Raw genomic sequence first — 19,003 nt, 5'->3', positions numbered from 1 at the left:
GTTATTTGATGCGACGGCTTACCTAGGTATTCGACGATCCAAAGTGATCACGACTGGTGCCGTGGCTAGGAATCCGGCGGCATATGTTATCACGGGTAGCGTTGCTTCTCACGATCCAAAGTGATCACGTACTGGATCCGTGGGCATCTTCCTTACTAGGGTTGATGTACCTTAACGCCGATGACCGGTGTGGAGAGGGAGGAGGATCCATGGGTGGTCAGAGGTCGTTGGCGTCGGTTGTGTGCACGACCTGAACGCCCTCGGCTGGGGCGCTCTCTGGTTGGGGTAGTTTATTTAACATCTGTGATCGTGTGCTAGGTGTTGTATATGTCAGCATTGATAATGTTTGCACATGTGATGATACATATTATTTGTTGTAGGAAATGGCGGACGATGAGTTAACTGATATGATGTATGACATGGAGTTTGGAGAACTGATGAAAGACTGGATAGAAGATTGGTCAGATGATGAAAATTCAGATCGTGGAGATAGGTCAGAGAATGGGGACGAATTGGAAGATCTTAATGTGAGTGTCATTATCATGTTGTAATTTTTTGGTGGCATCCGACAATATTATATTTTTGTGTTGAAAATTTATAGATGGATGAGCATGATGATGGTCAGGAAAACAATGAGCATGATAATGGTGAGGAAAATAACTCGGAGATCTCGAATGAAGATTACATTAGTCAGGTATGGAAGTGAAAATTTTTATTGGCATGCAAATTGAATTAATCCTGGAATATCATATGTGTATTTGTTTTATGTTTTTCAGCTCATTTCCGAATGTCATAATGCGTACAACTATTAAGGTGAATCCGACACGGAGACATGCCTTGATGACGAATCATTAGCTGCACCTGATTCTGGGGAGTCGCAGTCGTCGGTCATCATGAGTGAGGTATCTATGTAGTAAATGTTGTATGGAAGTAATGTTATACCATAGAAAACTGATTTCATGGCTATGTTATGATTGTGTAGGTGACAGAAGATGAGGGAAAAATGAATGTCCAAGATATCGCCAGTGCAGATGATAAGAGGGATATGTTCATGCAGATAATACAAATGACTTTTACGTCTCACGAGGCTGCGTATGATTTCTACAACAGCTATGCTAGAGATAATGGTTTCAGCATTAGAAAGAATAAGGTCAGGTATAGCAAAACTGAATCACGTCATATGCGTTATAGGCGGTTTGTTTGTTCCAGACAAGGAAAACGTGATAGCAGGTTGCTAACCGAGGAAGGACACAGCCGTAGGCTCAGACCGAGACACACTGCCACTACGAAGCGCACCTGACCGTGAAGCTTGACCAAAAGCATGGGGTCTGGTATGTTGAAAGTTTTGAGGACAAGCATAGCCATATCTTGGCAGGACCGGACGAGGTACCTTTTCTTTGGTCCCACAGAAAAATCAAATAGTACCAGAGAGCTGAGATACTGTCCATGGGAGCTGCAGGGATTAGAATTCACGACATGATGGATTCCTTCATCAGCAAACATGTATGGTATGATGGTGTTGGTTTTACCAGGCGTGAAATATACAACCTTTGTGCCAGGGAGAAGAGGAAGCTGCTTTCAAAAGGTGATGCTGCCACAGTCATATGCATCATGGCCAGTAGGAAACAAAGGGATCCTAGCTTCTTTTTCGAGTACAAGGTAGATAAGGAAGGACATATGAATAGGATGTTCTGGTGTGACTCCCATTCTCGTCATGACTATGAGGACTTCGGCGACGTGCTTGTATTTGATAACACGTGCAAGATGAACCGGTATGGTATGCCATTCATACCTTTTGTTGGTCTTAACAATCACCGGAAGACCACTGTTTTGGCTTGTGCCATAGTTGTGACGCCCCCGATTTAATCGTACACTAATCATACACGCAAACGTGTACGATCAAGATCAGGGACTCACGGGAAGATATCACAACACAACTCTACAAATAAAATAAGTCATACAAGCATCATATTACAAGCCAGGGGCCTCGAAGGCTCGAATACAAGAGCTCGATCATAGACGAGTCAGCGGAAGCAACAATATCTGAGTACAGACATAAGTTAAACAAGTCTGCCTTAAAAAGGCTAGCACAAACTGGGATACATATCGAAAGAGGCGCAGGCCTCCTGCCTGGGATCCTCCTAAGCTACTCCTGGTCGTCGACATCGGGCATCACATAGTAGTAGGCACCTCCGGTGTAGTAGGGGTCGTCGTCGACGGTGGCGTCTGAATCCTGGGCTCCAACATCTGGTTGCGACAACCAGGTAGAAGGGATAGGGGAAAAGAGGGAGAAAGCAACCGTGAGTACTCATCCAAAGTACTCGCAAGCAAGGAGCTACACTACATATGCATGGGTAAATGTGTAAAGGGCCATATCGGTGGACTGAACTGCAGAAAGCCAGAATAAGAGGGGGATAGCTAATCCTGTCGAAGACTACGCTTCTGGCCACCTCCATCTTGCCGCATGTAGAGGAGAGTAGACTGAAGTCCTCCAAGTAGCATCGCATAGCATAACCCTAACCGATGATCCTCCCCTCGTCGCCCTGTGAGAGAGCGACCACCGGTTGTATCTGGCACTTGGAAGGGTGTGTTTTATTAAGTATCCGGTTCTAGTTGTCATAAGGTCAAGGTACAACTCCAAATCGTCCTGTTACCGAAGATCACGGCTATTCGAATAGATTAACTTCCCTGCAGGGGTGCACCACATACCCCAACACGCTTGATCCCATTTGGCCGGACACACTTTTCGGGGTCATGCCCGGCCGCGAAAGATCAACACGTCGCAGCCCCACCTAGGCACAACAGAGAGGTCAGCACGCCGGTCTAAACCTAAGCGCACAGGGGTCTGGGCCCATCGCCCTTAGCACACCTGCACGTTGCGAACGCGGCCGGAAGCAGAACTAGCCCCCTTAATACAAGAGCAGGCTTACGTTCCAATCCGGCGCGCGCCGCTCAGTCGCTGACGTCACGAAGGCTTCGGCTGATACCACGACGTCGGGATACCCATAACTACTCCCGCGTAGATGGTTAGTGCGTATAGACCAGATGGCCAGACTCAGATCAAATACCCAGATCTCGTTAGCGTGTTAAGTATCCGCGAACGCTGACCAGGGCCAGGCCCACCTCTCTCCTAGGTGGTCTGAACCTGCCCTGTCGCTCCGCCTCAAAGATCCACTCGCGGGTGCTCCTACGAGCCGACCCGTCTTTAATCACCACATGTATCATGTATAAAGTACATAGTATAACCCGTGATCACCTCCCGAGTGATCACGGCCCGATAGTATAGCATGGCAGACGGACAAGAATGTAGGGCCACAGATGGAAATACTAGCATCCTATACTAAGCAAGTAGGATTGCAGGTAAAGGTATCAACAGTAGTAGCAAGGACAGGCTATGCATCAGGATAGGAATAACGAAACAGTAACATGCTACACTACTCTAATGCAAGCAGTATAGAGGAGAGTAGGCGATATCTGGTGATCAAAGGGGGGGCTTGCCTGGTTGCTCTGGCAAGAGAGAGGGATCGTCAACTCCGTAGTCATACTGGGTAGCAGCAGCGTCGGCCTCGGTGTCTATCGAGAGAAGAGGGGGGGAAACAATAAATATATAAGCAAGCATATGCATAGTGATGCATGACATGACAAGTAACGACGTTAGAGGTGCCCTAACGCGGTAGTAGGTGATACCGGTGAAGGGGGAAAACATCCGGGAAAATATCCCCGGTGTTTCGTGTTTTCGGGCAGAGGAGCCGGAGGGGGAAAGTTGCGAGTTTGACATGTTAGGGGTGCGTGGCGGATGAACGGGCTGCGTATCCGGGTTCGTCTCGTTATTCTGAGCAACTTTCATGTAGAAAGTATTTTCATCCGAGTTACGGATTAAAAGATATGATTTTCTAAAGATTTTAATAATTTCTGGAATTTAATTAATTATTTAAATTAATTCGAAAAACAGATTAATGACATCAGCAGTCAACAGGGTTGACTTGGTCAACCTGACCAGTGGGTCCAGTGGGACCCACCTGTCATACACTGTTTAGGTTAATTACAGATTAGTTAATTTAAACATGATTAATTAACTTAATTAATTCACTAATTAATTAACTAATTAATTATTAATTTTATTAATTCATTTTTATTTTATTTCGTTTATTGAAGTGGGGCCTATAGGTCAGTGAGATAGGGGCGGCCCAGTCAGCAGTTGACCCAGTCAACAGGTCAACAGGGGGCCCTGGGCCCACCAGTTAGTGGCCCAGGTGGTGGGACCCGCGGTGCCAGGTCAGCAGGTCCGGCTCTCGCCGCCGGCGACCAAAAGCACGGCGCCGACCCGCCGGAGTTCGCCGAAATTTGTGCTCAGGGCACGGATCCGCGCGTGCCTGGGCCCGTTCGAACAAGCGCGAAGGCGCACATCTAGTGGTGGTGGTGGTTCGTCCCGAGGTCGCCGGAGCTGTCGCCGGCGAGCAGAGAGGCGGACGTCGGGGCTCGGGTGAGTGGCGGGTTTCGTCTGCAGGCCACCAAAATGGGCGGGACCGGTCGCATTCGAACGGCAAGACGACGGCGGAGTGAATGGGGGTGGCTGCGGAGGCTGTGGTGGCCGGAGTCGAGCGCCACGGGCTCGACGGCGGCGAGGTGGTTCGGGCGTGAGGCGAGGCCGCCGTGGGCGCGAGCCAGCAGGGCTCACTGACGGCGCGTGTAGAGGGCAGAGAGGAGGACCGAGGTCCTCACCGGCGTTGAAGGGGAGTGGGGGCGTCGAGGCGTGAGGGAGTTCGTCGCGGAGGCAGGCCGGCGAGGAAGGGCTTGACGAATCCGGCGAGGGCGGCACCGTGCGCGGTCGTCGGCGCTGAGGACGGGGACGACGAGGTCCAGCGGCTACGGTGAGAGGCGGCCCCGGCGTGGGCCACAGGCAACGACGGCGGCGGGGGGCGGGGGGGGGGGGCTGTGTCGCCGGTGTCGAACGCAGGGCGCGACGGGCCCCGATCCAGATCGAATCGGGGGAGGGGCGGGGAGTGGCGACGTGGGGGGGGGGAAGTGGTGCGTGGGCTAGGGTTTTCAGGGGGAGTGGATAAGAGGGAGTGGGGGAGTGGCCGGCTGGGCCTGTGGTCAGCTGGGCCAAAGCCCGGGGGGGTTCTCTTCTATTTTTTTTGTCTTTTGTTTTTTATTTATTCTTTTCTGTTTTAATTCATTTAAAAGCATCTAGGCTTTTTATAAAAATGCGTTTACTTCACCATAATTACCGATGCAATAATAGACATAGCCCAAACATTTTATTTTTAATATTTGAAAACTTTTATTGTCGACTTTAAATTTAAGTTAGAATTTGACGCGGTTTCGAATTATCCCGAGATTAGTAACAGTAATCGCAGATGTCACGGCATCATTAGGAGAGTTTTACTATAGCCAAATTATCCGGGCGTTACAAACCTCCTCCACTACAAGAAATCTCGTCCCGAGATTTAGGAGGTAGAAGGAAACAACGCGGGGTATTCATCACGCAGGCGATCCTCGCGTTCCCAAGTGGCTTCGTCTTCAGAGTGATTCGACCACTGGACTTTGAGGAATTTGATCGCCTTCTGACGTGTGCGGCGTTCAGCTTGGTCAAGAATGCGGACCGGATGCTCTTTATAAGAGAGGTCCTGTTGCAATTCGAGCACTTCATGATCCACCGCTCGGATTGGATCCTTGAAGCAACGGCGGAGTTGTGACACATGGAACACATCGTGAACCTGAGAAAGGTTCGGCGGAAGCTCCAGTTGATATGCCACCTTTCCACGCCTTTCGAGAATAGTGAAGGGACCGATATAGCGAGGAGCTAGCTTGCCCTTGATCCCGAAGCGGTGAGCACCCTTCATTGGTGTAACTCGAAGATAAGCCTTTTCGCCAGGTTGATAGACCATGTCTTGGTGATGACGGTCATACTGACTTTTCTGACGTGACTGAGCAGTCTTGAGATTCTCGCGAATAATGCGGACTTGTTCTTCGGCCTGTTGGATAATATCCGGACCGAAGAGTGGACGTTCCCCCGTTTCTGACCAGTTTAGAGGGGTTCGACACTTTCGTCCATATAGCACTTCGAAGGGGGACATCTTCAGACTAGCTTGATAGCTATTATTATAAGAGAACTCGGCATATGGAAGAGATTCCTCCCATTTCTTGCCGAATGATATTACACAAGCTCGAAGCATGTCTTCGAGAACTTGGTTGACACGTTCAACCTGTCCTTGCGACTGAGGATGAAATGAAGTACTGAACGACAGATGAGTTCCCATAGCTTCTTGGAAACTCACCCAAAACCTTGAAGTGAATAAACTGCCACGGTCTGAACTGATAACCAGTGGGATACCGTGAAGTGAAACAATTCTGGCCATGTAGAGAGTAGCAAGCTGACTAGCAGTGATTGTCTCTTTGACCGCCAGAAAATGGGCAACTTTGGAAAGCCGGTCAATGACGACAAGAATAGCATCATTACCTTTCTGCGATTTGGGAAATCCAGTGACGAAGTCCATTTCAACATGGTCCCATTTCCATTCAGGAATAGAGATAGGTTGCAGAGTTCCAGCAGGCCTTTGATGCTCTGCTTTGATTCGGCGACAAACGTCACACTCAGCAACATAACGAGCAATGTCCTGCTTCATATTAGACCACCAGAATCTTTGACGAATATCCTGGTACATCTTTGTACTACCAGGATGGATGGACAGAGGCGTATCATGAGCTTCTTGCATAACCCTTTTAGTCTTATCCAGGTTTTTCTTCGAACATGGTACCACTAGGCGGCCTTTGAAATCAAGGCGCCATCGTCGGCGATCGTGAAGAATGAGGGCTTTCCTCTTTTGAGGTCGCGCTTAATCTTGAGGACTTCATCATCACATTTCTGTATCCATTTGATGGTGTCCACAAGATCTGGTTTCGCAACCAGGGTATTGAGAGAACCCTTGGAAACAACATGGAGGTTCCGTTTGGGGAAACCTTCGGGAGGGGGAGCGAGTGATCCCGGAGGAACAATATGGAGGTTCAGCCTTCTAAATTCTGCGGCAAGTGAGGGCTGAACTTTGTGGACCTGGAGGTGGTTACAGTAAGACTTGCGGCTCAAGGCATCAGCCATTACATTAGCCTTGCCAGGGGTATAGGATATACCAACGTCAAAGTCTGCAACAGTCTCCATCCATCTTTGCCGACGTAGGTTCAAATCTGGCTGAGTAAACAGATACTTCAGACTTTGATGGTCGGTGAAGATCTTGCAACGATTACCGAGAAGGTAATGTCGCCACTGCTTCAGTGCATGAATGACAGCAGCAAGCTCGAGGTCGTGAACTGGGTAGTTCTCTTCGTGAGGGCGCAGTTGACGAGAGGCATAAGCAATCACCCTGCGCTCTTGCATTAGGACACAGCCTAATCCTTAACGGGAAGCGTTGCAGTAAATGACGAAGTCCTTCTTAGTATCAGGTGGAGCAAGCATGGGGGCAGAGGTCAACTTGTCTTTGAGCGCCTGAAAACTTTCCTGACACTTGTCTGTCCATTTGAACTTGACACCCTTATGTAACAGATTAGTCAGAGGCCTGGCAATCTTGGAGAAGTTCTCAATGAATCGACGGCAATAGCTGGCGAGGCCGAGAAAACTTCGGACTTGCTTCACATTCCTTGGAGGAGTCCAATCTAGAATAGCCTGAACTCGTTCATGGTTGACGGCAATACCATCCTTGGAGATGACATGCCCGAGATAGGTTACTTCGGGGAGCTAGAATTCACACTTGGAATACTTAGCATACAGCTGATGTTCTCGAAGCTTCTCCAGCACAAGACGCAAATGTCCAGCTTGTTCTTCCTCGTTCTTGGAAAATACAAGGATATCGTCCAGATAAACCACGACGAACTTGTCGAGGTAATCCATGAATATATAATTCATCAGACGAGAGAAGGTGGCGGGAGCATTCATTAAGCCGAATGACATGACGGTGTACTTGTATGACCCATACCGAGTCATGAAGGCGGTTTTTGGGATGTCCTCCTCACGAACACGGATCTGGTGGTAACCCAACCTCAAGTCAAGTTTGGAGAACACTGATGAACCGGCCAGTTGATCATAAAGATCATTGATCCGAGGAAGAGGATATTTATTCTGAATGGTAGCTTGGTTTATAGGACGGTAGTCTTGGACTAATCGGTTTGTCCCATCCTTTTTCTTAACAAAGAGAGAAGGTGCTCCCCAAGGAGAGCAACTTGGACGAACAAAACCTTTGACAAGAGATTTGTCGATTTCCTCCTTAAGCTCAATGAGTTCATGCGGCGGCATCTTGTAGGGTCGTTTAGCTATAGGGGTAGTGCCGGGTTTCAAGTCGATGATGAATTCGACAGCTCTAGCATGGGAATCCCTGGAAGTTCTTCTGGGAAGACGTCTTGGAATTCACGAACGACGGGAATGTTTTCAATGCCCTCGAGTGGTGCAGCGTTCAATGCATTCAAGGCATAAAGACGTGCCTCGGCGTTCTGAACTAGATGAGCTTGGTAAGCAATTATTTCATCAGTAGGGTGTAGCAGATGGACGACCTTAGTGGCGCAAACTATAGAAGCAGTATGCGCTTTCAACCAATCCATTCCCAGAATGAGGTCGATGCTACAGGACTTCAGTACGATGGGAGAGGCAAGGAATTCCAGTCCTTCAATTTCAACGGAAACATCGTGACTAACCATAGAGGTTTGACACTGGCCCGCAGGAGTGTGTACCACAATCGCAGTGTTCATCTCTTCGTATTTAATGCCATGCATGAATGCAAACTCAGCTGATATGAAAAATGTGATGCTCCCGTATCAAATAAAACAGATGCTGGTACTGAATTTACGAGGAGTGTACCCATCACGGTAGCAGGCTGGTCTAGAACTTCATTGAGATCAACATGGTTGGCATGAACACGACCATAAGACTTGGCACTGTTGTTGCGAGGCTGGTTGCTTCCACGGCCAGTTGCTGGGAGGGCCAGTTGATTCTGGTTCTGATTGCAATCCCTAGCACGGTGACCTGGCTGACCACACTTGTAGCAGAGACCATTATTGGGAGTGGGAACAGGAGCTTGTGGTGGTGGAGCTGGAAGTCTTGCTGCCTAGTTGGAGGAGCAGGCAGACGAGGTGCAGCATAGGTCTGCCTTGGGGCAGGTGCATTCGGCTGGTACATGCTGTTGGGAATCCATATTTTGCGCTTCTGCGAAGACGGGCCCGAAGATGAGCCCGTGTCACGGTTGCGCCTGTGAGAGCCCTGGTATTCCTGCAGACCAGTTTCGACATTGATGGCCTTTGTTCACCAGAGTGGCGAAATCAGCAAAGTCATGCACTAGAAGTGCGAGCTTGATGTCAGCTTGAAGGCCATCACGGAACTTCTCCTGTCTGCGTGCATCAGTTGCAATGTCTTCTTCAGCATAGCGGGACAAGTCAAGAAACTCCCGCTGGTAAGCTTCCACAGTTTTGTTGCCTTGGGTGAGGTTGCGGAATTCACGCTTCTTCCGGTCCATGACTCCCTGAGGAATGAAGCGAGCACGGAAGGCAGCTTGGAAGTCTGGCCAGGTGATGATTGTTCCAGCTGCCAGAGTACGCCTGTGGCTGTCCCACCATTGAGCCGCGGGTCCTTTCAGGAAGAAGGAAGCAAAGGTGACATAGCTGGCAGGGGCTACATCAGCAGACTCCATCTCATAGGTGATGTCACGGAGCCAGTCATCAGCATCCAGAGGCTGAGTTGAGCTGCGGTACACAGTTGGGTTGAGGCGCATGAAATCCTGCAGAGTCACTTGGGTTGGCTGCTGGTTCATATTGGGGCGAGGAAACTGAGCCATAATATTCTCCATGAACTGACGATTCAGCTCAAACTGTTGCATCATCCCAGCCATGTACTCAGGCGGTGGTGGGGCGTTGCCACCACGACCACGACCACCTGGTCTAACCATCCTGCTAATATTTAACAGGGGTAGTTCAGCATTGAGAAATTTGCAAAAAACAAGAATCATTCATGATGAAACATGCACAACGAAAGCAGCACGATAGATATTACGTAGTAGTCGGCATATCTTACAAAAGAGATCATGCATAGAGTTTGTTACACAGTGTTCAGTATATAGGCTAAGACATCATAGGCGGCACACAGGCTCGCGGCGAATGCAGCTAACACTAATAAGCAAGTCTACGTCAGTCCCATGCGGTACTGCGGAGGTAGGTGTAGCCCGACAGCTGGTAGTTACGCGAAGGGAAGACCTCCACGCGAGTAGCCCGGGGTCCGCGGATACTCTGGTGCGGAACCCGATGCACAGGTGGCAGGAGAGGACCCAATGCAGGAGAGTAGCCTCCCACATCTGGCCAGCCGACGCCCTGGGGCATCACGGTCCGGGCAGGGTAGATCGCAGAACGCGACAGATCACCAGAGCGGACAGAGGGGTGCAACAGCGTCAGAGCACGATACAGGTGCTGACGGGTGGTGTACAACTCGTGGCGAAGAGCTCGGTTAGCTCTATCCAGCCCATCAGCATGCAGAACCAGGTTCTGATGGTAGAAGGGCTCTCGGGTGACAGTGGAGTAGGCAGCAGTGTAGTAACCCTCCGCACCAACATCGGATGCGATAGCAATGTGCCTGAAGGGGGAGGTGTCCAACTCCTGATACTCTCCACGAAGACGTGTCAGAGCAGCATAAGCAGCATCGTGGACCGCCATATCGATAGTCACTCCAACACCATGAGCAGTGTGCAGCACGGTAGTGGAGTCATACTCCCGAGAGTAGAGGTGGACGATGGCACGGTACTGCTCCTGGTTGAAGTCCTGATACTCCTCATAGACGGTGTACTCAGGGTGCCAGCGATAACCCAGATAGGTCATCATCTCAACCAACACAGCAGGTGATCCTGAGGCACCAATGGCCGTCGTGTGGCGCACGACCTGCCTCGTGGGTTCCATCTGAAAACAAAGATGTTTTCACAGGAGTCAAATGACAATGTGGATAATGTTCAAGTACTACTCTAAAGAATAACTAGGGCTTATCCAACTTTGGGGTGAACGTGGTCACGGGATCCTAGTGTTAGAGTTAGTAAAATCGTTTAACCCGAGTAGGAGAGAGTTCAGAGTCCCAGAGTAAGGATCGAGGAGTAAAAGATCCTAATACCACCCAGATGGCGACGTGGGCCCGTAAGGCACACAGCCATGTTAGTAAAAGTTTTTGTAATGTCTAGACTCAACTTCGGCCAAGGAGTGTGGAAGGGGGATTCCTACAGGCAGTCGGCTCTGATACCAACTTGTGACGCCCCCGATTTAATCGTACACTAATCATACACGCAAACGTGTACGATCAAGATCAGGGACTCACGGGAAGATATCACAACACAACTCTACAAATAAAATAAGTCATACAAGCATCATATTACAAGCCAGGGGCCTCGAAGGCTCGAATACAAGAGCTCGATCATAGACGAGTCAGCGGAAGCAACAATATCTGAGTACAGACATAAGTTAAACAAGTTGCCTTAAGAAGGCTAGCACAAACTGGGATACAGATCGAAAGAGGCGCAGGCCTCCTGCCTGGGATCCTCCTAAACTACTCCTGGTCGTCGTCAGCGGGCATCACGTAGTAGTAGGCACCTCCGGTGTAGTAGGAGTCGTCGTCGACGGTGGCGTCTGGCTCCTGGGCTCCAACATCTGGTTGCGACAACCAGGTAGAAGGGATAGGGGGAAAAGAGGGAGAAAGCAACCGTGAGTACTCATCCAAAGTACTCGCAAGCAAGGAGCTACACTACATATGCATGGGTAAATGTGTAAAGGGCCATATCGTGGACTGAACTGCAGAAAGCCAGAATAAGAGGGGGATAGCTAATCCTTTCGAAGACTACGCTTCTGGCAGCCTCCTCTTGCAGCATGTAGAAGAGAGTAGACTGAAGTCCTCCAAGTAGCATCGTATAGCATAATCCTAACCGATGATCCTCCCCTCGTCGCCCTGTGAGAGAGCGATCACCGGTTGTATCTGGCACTTGGAAGGGTGTGTTTTATTAAGTATCCGGTTCTAGTTGTCATAAGGTCAAGGTACAACTCCAAGTCGTCCTGTTACCGAAGATCACGGCTATTCGAATAGATTAACTTCCCTGCAGGGGTGCACCACATACCCCAACACGCTTGATCCCATTTGGACGGACACACTTTTCGGGGTCATGCCCGGCCGCGAAAGATCAACACGTCGCAGCCCCACCTAGGCACAACAGAGAGGTCAGCACGCCGGTCTAAACCTAAGCGCACAGGGGTCTGGGCCCATCGCCCTTAGCACACCTGCACGTTGCGAACGCGGCCGGAAGCAGAACTAGCCCCCTTAATACAAGAGCAGGCTTACGTTCCAATCCGCGCGCGCCGCTCAGTCGCTGACGTCACGAAGGCTTCGGCTGATACCACGACGTCGGGATACCCATAACTACTCCCGCGTAGATGGTTAGTGCATATAAGCCAGATGGCCAGACTCGGATCAAATACCCAGATCTCGTTCAGCATGTTAAGTATCCGCGAACGCCGACCAGGGCCAGGCCCACCTCTCTCCTAGGTGGTCTGAACCTGCCCTGTCGCTCCGCCTCAAAGATCCACTCGCGGGTGCTCCTACGAGCCGACCCGTCTTTAATCACCACATGTATCATGTATAAAGTATATAGTATATACCCGTGATCACCTCTCGAGTGATCACGGCCCGATAGTATAGCATGGCAGACGGACAAGAACGTAGGGCCACAGATGGAAATACTAGCATCCTATACTAAGCAAGTAGGATTGCAGGTAAAGGTATCAACAGTAATAGCAAGGACAGGCTATGCATCAGGATAGGAATAACGAAAACAGTAACATGCTACACTACTCTAATGCAAGCAGTATAGAGGAGAGTAGGCGATATCTGGTGATCAAAGGGGAGGCTTGCCTGGTTGCTCTGGCAAGAGAGAGGGATCGTCAACTCCGTAGTCGTACTGGGTAGCAGCGGCGTCGGCCTCGGTGTCTATCGAGAGAAGAGGGGGGGGAGGGGTAAACAATAAATATATAAGCAAGCATATGCATAGTGATGCATGACATGACAAGTAACGACGTTAGAGGTGCCCTAACGCGGTAGTAGGTGATACTGGTGAAGGGGGAAAACATCCGGGAAAATATCCCCGGTGTTTCGTGTTTTCGGGCAGAGGAGCCGGAGGGGGAAAGTTGCGAGTTTGACATGTTAGGGGTGCGTGGCGGATGAACGGGCTGCGTATCCGGGTTCGTCTCGTCATTCTGAGCAACTTTCATGTAGAAAGTATTTTTCATCCGAGTTACGGATTAAAAGATATGATTTTCTAAAGATTTTAATAATTTCTGGAATTTAATTAATTATTTAAATTAATTCGAAAAAACAGATTAATGACATCAGCATGATGTCATGCTGACATCAGCAGTCAACAGGGTTGACTTGGTCAACCCGACCAGTGGGTCCAGTGGGACCCACCTGTCATACACTGTTTAGGTTAATTACAGATTAGTTAATTTAAACATGATTAATTAACTTAATTAATTCACTAATTAATTAACTAATTAATTATTAATTTTATTAATTCATTTTTATTTTATTTCGTTTATTGAAGTGGGGCCTATAGGTCAGTGAGATAGGGGCGGCCCAGTCAGCAGTTGACCCAGTCAACAGGTCAACAGGGGGCCCTGGGCCCACCAGTTAGTGGCCCAGGTGGTGGGACCCGCGGTGCCAGGTCAGCAGGTCCGGCTCTCGCCGCCGGCGACCAAAAGCACGGCGCCGACCCGCCGGAGTTCGCCGAAATTTGTGCTCAGGGCACGGATCCGCGCGTGCCTGGGCCCGTTCGAACAAGCGCGAAGGCGCGCATCTAGTGGTGGTGGTGGTTCGTCCCGAGGTCGCCGGAGCTGTCGCCGGCGAGCAGAGAGGCGGACGTCGGGGCTCGGGTGAGTGGCGGGTTTCGTCTGCAGGCCACCAAAATGGGCGGGACCGGTCGCATTCGAACGGCAAGACGACGGCGGAGCGAATGGGGGTGGCTGCGGAGGCTGTGGTGGCCGGAGTCGAGCGCCACGGGCTCGACGGCGGCGAGGTGGTTCGGGCGTGAGGCGAGGCCGCCGTGGGCGCGAGCCAGCAGGGCTCACTGACGGCGCGTGTAGAGGGCAGAGAGGAGGACCGAGGTCCTCACCGGCGTTGAAGGGGAGTGGGGGCGTCGAGGCGTGAGGGAGTTCGTCGCGGAGGCAGTCCGGCGAGGAAGGGCTTGACGAATCCGGCGAGGGCGGCGCCGTGCGCGGTCGTCGGCGCTGAGGACGGGGACGACGAGGTCCAGCGGCTACGGTGAGAGGCGGCCCCGGCGTGGGCCACAGGCAACGACGGCGGCGGGGGGGGGGGGCTGTGTCGCCGGTGTCGAACGCAGGGCGCGACGGGCCCCGATCCAGATCGGATCGGGGGAGGGGCGGGGAGTGGCGACGTTGGGGGGGGGGGAAGTGGTGCGTGGGCTAGGGTTTCCAGGGGGGAGTGGATAAGAGGGAGTGGGGGAGTGGCCGGCTGGGCCAGGTGGTGGCCCAGTTGGGCCTGTGGTCAGCTGGGCCAAAGCCCGGGGGGGTTCTCTTCTATTATTATTATTTTGTCTTTTGTTTTTTATTTATTCTTTTCTGTTTTAGTTCATTTAAAAGCATTTAGGCGTTTTATAAAAATGCGTTTACTTCACCATAATTACTGATGCAATAATAGACATAGCCCAAACATTTTATTTTAAATATTTGAAAACTTTTATTGTCGACTTTAAATTTAAGTTAGAATTTGACGCGGTTTCGAATTATCCCGAGATTAGTAACAGTAATCGCAGATGTCACGGCATCATTAGGAGAGTTTTACTGTAGCCAAATTATCCGGGCGTTACAATAGTTTTGGACGAGACCGAAGAGACATATGTGTGGCTGTTGCAGACTTTTTTGAGGTCCATGTGTCAAAAGATGTCGAAGAGTGTTATCACGGACGCCGACGCTGTGATGATCAAGGCAATTCACCAAGTCTTGCCAGACGTGTGGCACCGTATATGTACATGGCATATAGAAAAAAATTAAGACTCACCTCAGTCACAAGTCCTTGAAGGAGTTCCAAACTCTTCTGTACTACAGCACGTCCACGACCATGTTTGAGGAGAGATGACACGCATTTTCCAAAAAATGGCAGACGGAAAAAATAGTAACATGGTTGAGACGAATGTATAAGAAGAGGAGACTGTGGGCCGCGGCTTATCTAACACAGGGGTTTTGGCTTGGCATGAAAAGCAACCAGAGGAGTGAAAGTCTAAACTCATGCCTTCACCTCCACCTAGACGGTGAAATGACCCTGGTGGATATGATTTTGCATTATGAGAACGCCGTTGTACGTATCCATGAGAACGAGGCACGAGATGACTTCACGGCCTCATAGAGTTTACCGGTGCCAGTTACTAGCTCGACGGAACTTGAGATAGCTGCTTTTCACATCTTCACTCCAGCAAACTTCTATATGTTGCAAGCTGATCTTAGGAAAATTGGCGGCATGGAGATTGTAGAAATAAAGCTCGGAGACAGATCACAGCAGTACATCGTGGCCTAGAAGAATAACCGGAAGAGCCATTTTTGGGTGGAGTACACACCAGTAAATTCCGCACAAACTATAAGATGCAGCTGCAGAAGAATGATTCGAAAGGGTCTACCTTGCAAGCACATATTCCATGTACTGAAGTACTTGAATATATCTGAAATACCAAAGTGTTTAGTTCTTGTGCGGTTCACGAAAGACGCAAGGTTGGGACTGCCCGCGAGGCGCACAAGCGATCTGTTGGGATTTGGAGCCAGGTTAGTGTGTTGGCTTCAGAAGCTATGCATGCGGCATGCAAACACACAACTTTGTGGGATCAGTTACAGGAGAGTTTGAAGGCCGTGATAGCTAAGAGCCATGAGGATGATCAGCTAAAGGAAAATTGGACTAAGAAAACGGCTGATCTCAGTAGGTGTGCAATTGAATATGTAGACGATGGTGAAGCCAACATAGTTGAAGTTCAAGATCCTATTAGATTATCAACGAAAGGTGCAACTAAGGTAGATGAGAACCTCCCTATGTCGAAAAAGGTAGGCCACTTTCGTACGACGAGATCAGAATCAGGTGCGGCGCATGCAAATTGCTAGGGCACACTAAACGTAGCAAGAAATGCAAACTAAATAAGAAGTAAGTTTTTGTACGCATTGTAGGTTATAATTGTTTGTCATTCATTAACTTTTCCTGTTATCATGTGCAGAAGCGTGGTGGGCGAAGAAGAGTAGAACACTTGCCAGAGTTATGTACGGATGAATCCAGTGATCTAATAGTGAGGTGTTTACAATGTGTTACTACATACATGATACTCTTGCAAGAGGGCAGGACCTTGAGATAGCGCTTGTAGCATATATGGACTAAATAGGAGGCGGTCACTAGGGACTTTAATCATGGAAAATGGATAGCATTTTAGCCATTGTAATGATGGCATCTTTTGTGTTGTCCGCTCTAGTTATATTATATTAGAAAACTAGACGATACCCGACACGTTATTGCGGGGAATGTTTTGCAATATGTTCATAGAGAAATGGTTACGTGGAAGATGTATATGTTGTTGCGGGAATCTTTTGTTTGCATGTTGTGGTGGACCTTTCTCCATGCATGTTGAATGATGAGGTGGCAAACTTGCATGTTAAGAGAAATAGGTTTGTGGGGGCTAGTAGTTTAGATATAGAAGATGTAATTATGTGTGGTAATAACTAATTTTTTTCGCTCCTCTGGTTCACCACCATTTAGATATAGAAGATACCAGCTCACTTGGGTCTAGAGTATAGACTTGGTACCGAAAAACCCATCATTTTCCCCGCATAAAGAAAAGAAAAACCCACCATTTTATGGCCTGTTGTGTAACTCGGGCCGCTTGTCGCGATGACGTGGAGGGGGTGCGACGGATGCCATTAGACGGCGCGACACACGGCCGCTCCCGTTGCCGAGCCCATTTAACAATTTTTATTTTGATTACAGCCCGTTTAAATGGGCCGCGCTGGCCACCTGGTCGGGGTGGTTCTCCCCTCGCGATCTCCACGTGTGTTCTGTCTATCCACTGCGATCGCCGCCGTCGCCGCCACCGATCCACGTCTTGCCGCCGGTCGCATTATGCCATGGTTTCATGGAGCGACGACTCGAGCTCTTCTTCGCACGACGAATCCATGACTAGCCTGCAGGTACGCTCCTACTATATAATCTCCAGATAGTGCTAGGCTTAGGGTTAGGGTTCTTCATTACCGATATTTACCGCAGGGCGTTGATTTGTGCATTATGTCTGTTCTTTGGTTTAGCTTCCTACGACTATCCCTTGCTATGAATGGAGTGGCATTGCTCACGATCTGTCTTCTCGTTGTCTGCATCGAAAACCTTGTGTTAGGCTAGTTGCTTTTGATTCCTTGGACACTAGCAGATGTTTTCTTGCCTGTGGTCAGAAGGTATATTGTTCCGTACTGTAAATATATGTTTACATTAGCTCGTGCTAGATTTACTTCGCGGTAATCCATTGTCCTGCCCATAATTGCATACAATTTCAATTAATTTGTGCATTCATAAAGTCCGTATTTATGTTGTATTTTTTACGGTCTAATATTTGTTTTAGCCCATAATAGCATATACTTGTAGTTAATTGATATATATATATATATATGTATATCATTGCATGCTACATTTTTTGTCAATATGATTGAGAACATATTTGTAGTGCATTGCATGTAATTGTAGTGCGTTTGTGCATATATGATTGAGACCATATTTTTCATACTGTAGGAAGAAGTGAAATATAACTATGTGGAATGGGTAGACCCGGAGTGGTCAGTGGCTACGAAGTTCTGCCTCAGAGAACTATGGAGCATGTATGACGAGAAGCTGAGACAGAATGTTAAGAATGCTGAAGAAAATTTGAAGTTAATTGGAGAAAAGAGGAGGACGGAGGAAGAGCTGAGATTTTTCAAAATGGACTTTGCTAAAATGGTGGCTGATAAGGAGGATGCTCTCACGCAGTTTGGCAATGCAAGATTGTCACTTAGCAATCTCAAAGAGGAGTTGGAGAAGAATAAGATGGCAGACCATGGTTGTGCCAATCTACATCAGGTCCTGAGGGCAAAGGTTGAGAAATACCGGGACCGGGTGGTGCTAGAGAGAGACCAAGTGATGAGAGGGAGGGACCAGCTGAAGCAAGAGAAGAAAAAACTTGAGTATATTATTGCAGATTTTCTCAAAAAGAAACATGGCTACGTTGATAAGATCAAGAAGGTGAAGGAGATTTGTGATGAATTTTAAGTATGTCTTGTGGTTTATTGTTGAACCAAATGATCAAGTCCTATCTGCATTGTAGGCAGTTCAATTGTGTAAGGCCTAAGTATATTATATTAACTAATAAATTATATCACTTTCGAAACAGTTTTCCCTTCTCTGACTTGCATCCACCGGAATTCTAGGCTAAGCAGTGAAATTCTTTTGCCTCCACCGGAGCTCCTAAATCCTACTGATCAAGGGGCCGAAAGAGTTGTTGATCATGTGCTTGATGGTGCAAAGGGGGATTCAAATTTCTTGGGAACAGTTCGTCGGCGCTTCCCGGATATAAAATCGTCTTCTTTTGCGGTTGCTACAGACGTTTTTCCCTTGCTCTTACCCATCGTCCTGTCGATAGAACTTGCAGATATGTCAATGTCGGACGATTCTGCTCGAGGAGAATTACCTACAATCCAAGGGTTCTCCGGTGTTGCGCCGCACTCATCAGTAGGCTTCGTTGGCTTGTCAACATTTAACTTGGCAGGTGTTTTCTGGTTAACAAAGAAATAATGTGATAGGTTCAGTTTACGAAAATGAAGATGCATAATTGAGATAAATGAAGAAAAATAAATGAAAACATACTTCCTCATCATCGTTGTTCTGGTTTCCAACAGGCTCGTCAGGCTGTGTCAAATCAACCACCAGCTCTAGACTGTCATAATC

The 19,003-nt window shown here is 48.8% G+C and overlaps 1 long non-coding RNA gene across 1 annotated transcript; it reads left to right on the top strand.

Moving 5' to 3' along the window:
- The first annotated feature begins 387 nt into the window (after positions 1-387).
- Positions 388-1,765, top strand: LOC123102959 (uncharacterized). The gene is made up of 4 exons (XR_006449539.1): positions 388-527; positions 602-694; positions 777-902; positions 983-1,765. It is a non-coding gene; the product is annotated as an uncharacterized lncRNA (long non-coding RNA).
- The last annotated feature ends 17,238 nt before the right edge of the window (positions 1,766-19,003 follow it).

This window comes from Triticum aestivum, chromosome 5A (genome assembly GCF_018294505.1).
Source record: "Triticum aestivum cultivar Chinese Spring chromosome 5A, IWGSC CS RefSeq v2.1, whole genome shotgun sequence".
In the NCBI taxonomy this organism is placed as follows: domain Eukaryota; kingdom Viridiplantae; phylum Streptophyta; class Magnoliopsida; order Poales; family Poaceae; genus Triticum; species Triticum aestivum.
The sequence above is the reverse complement of the archived record's forward strand: the minus strand, read 5'-3'. Positions and strand labels throughout refer to the sequence as shown.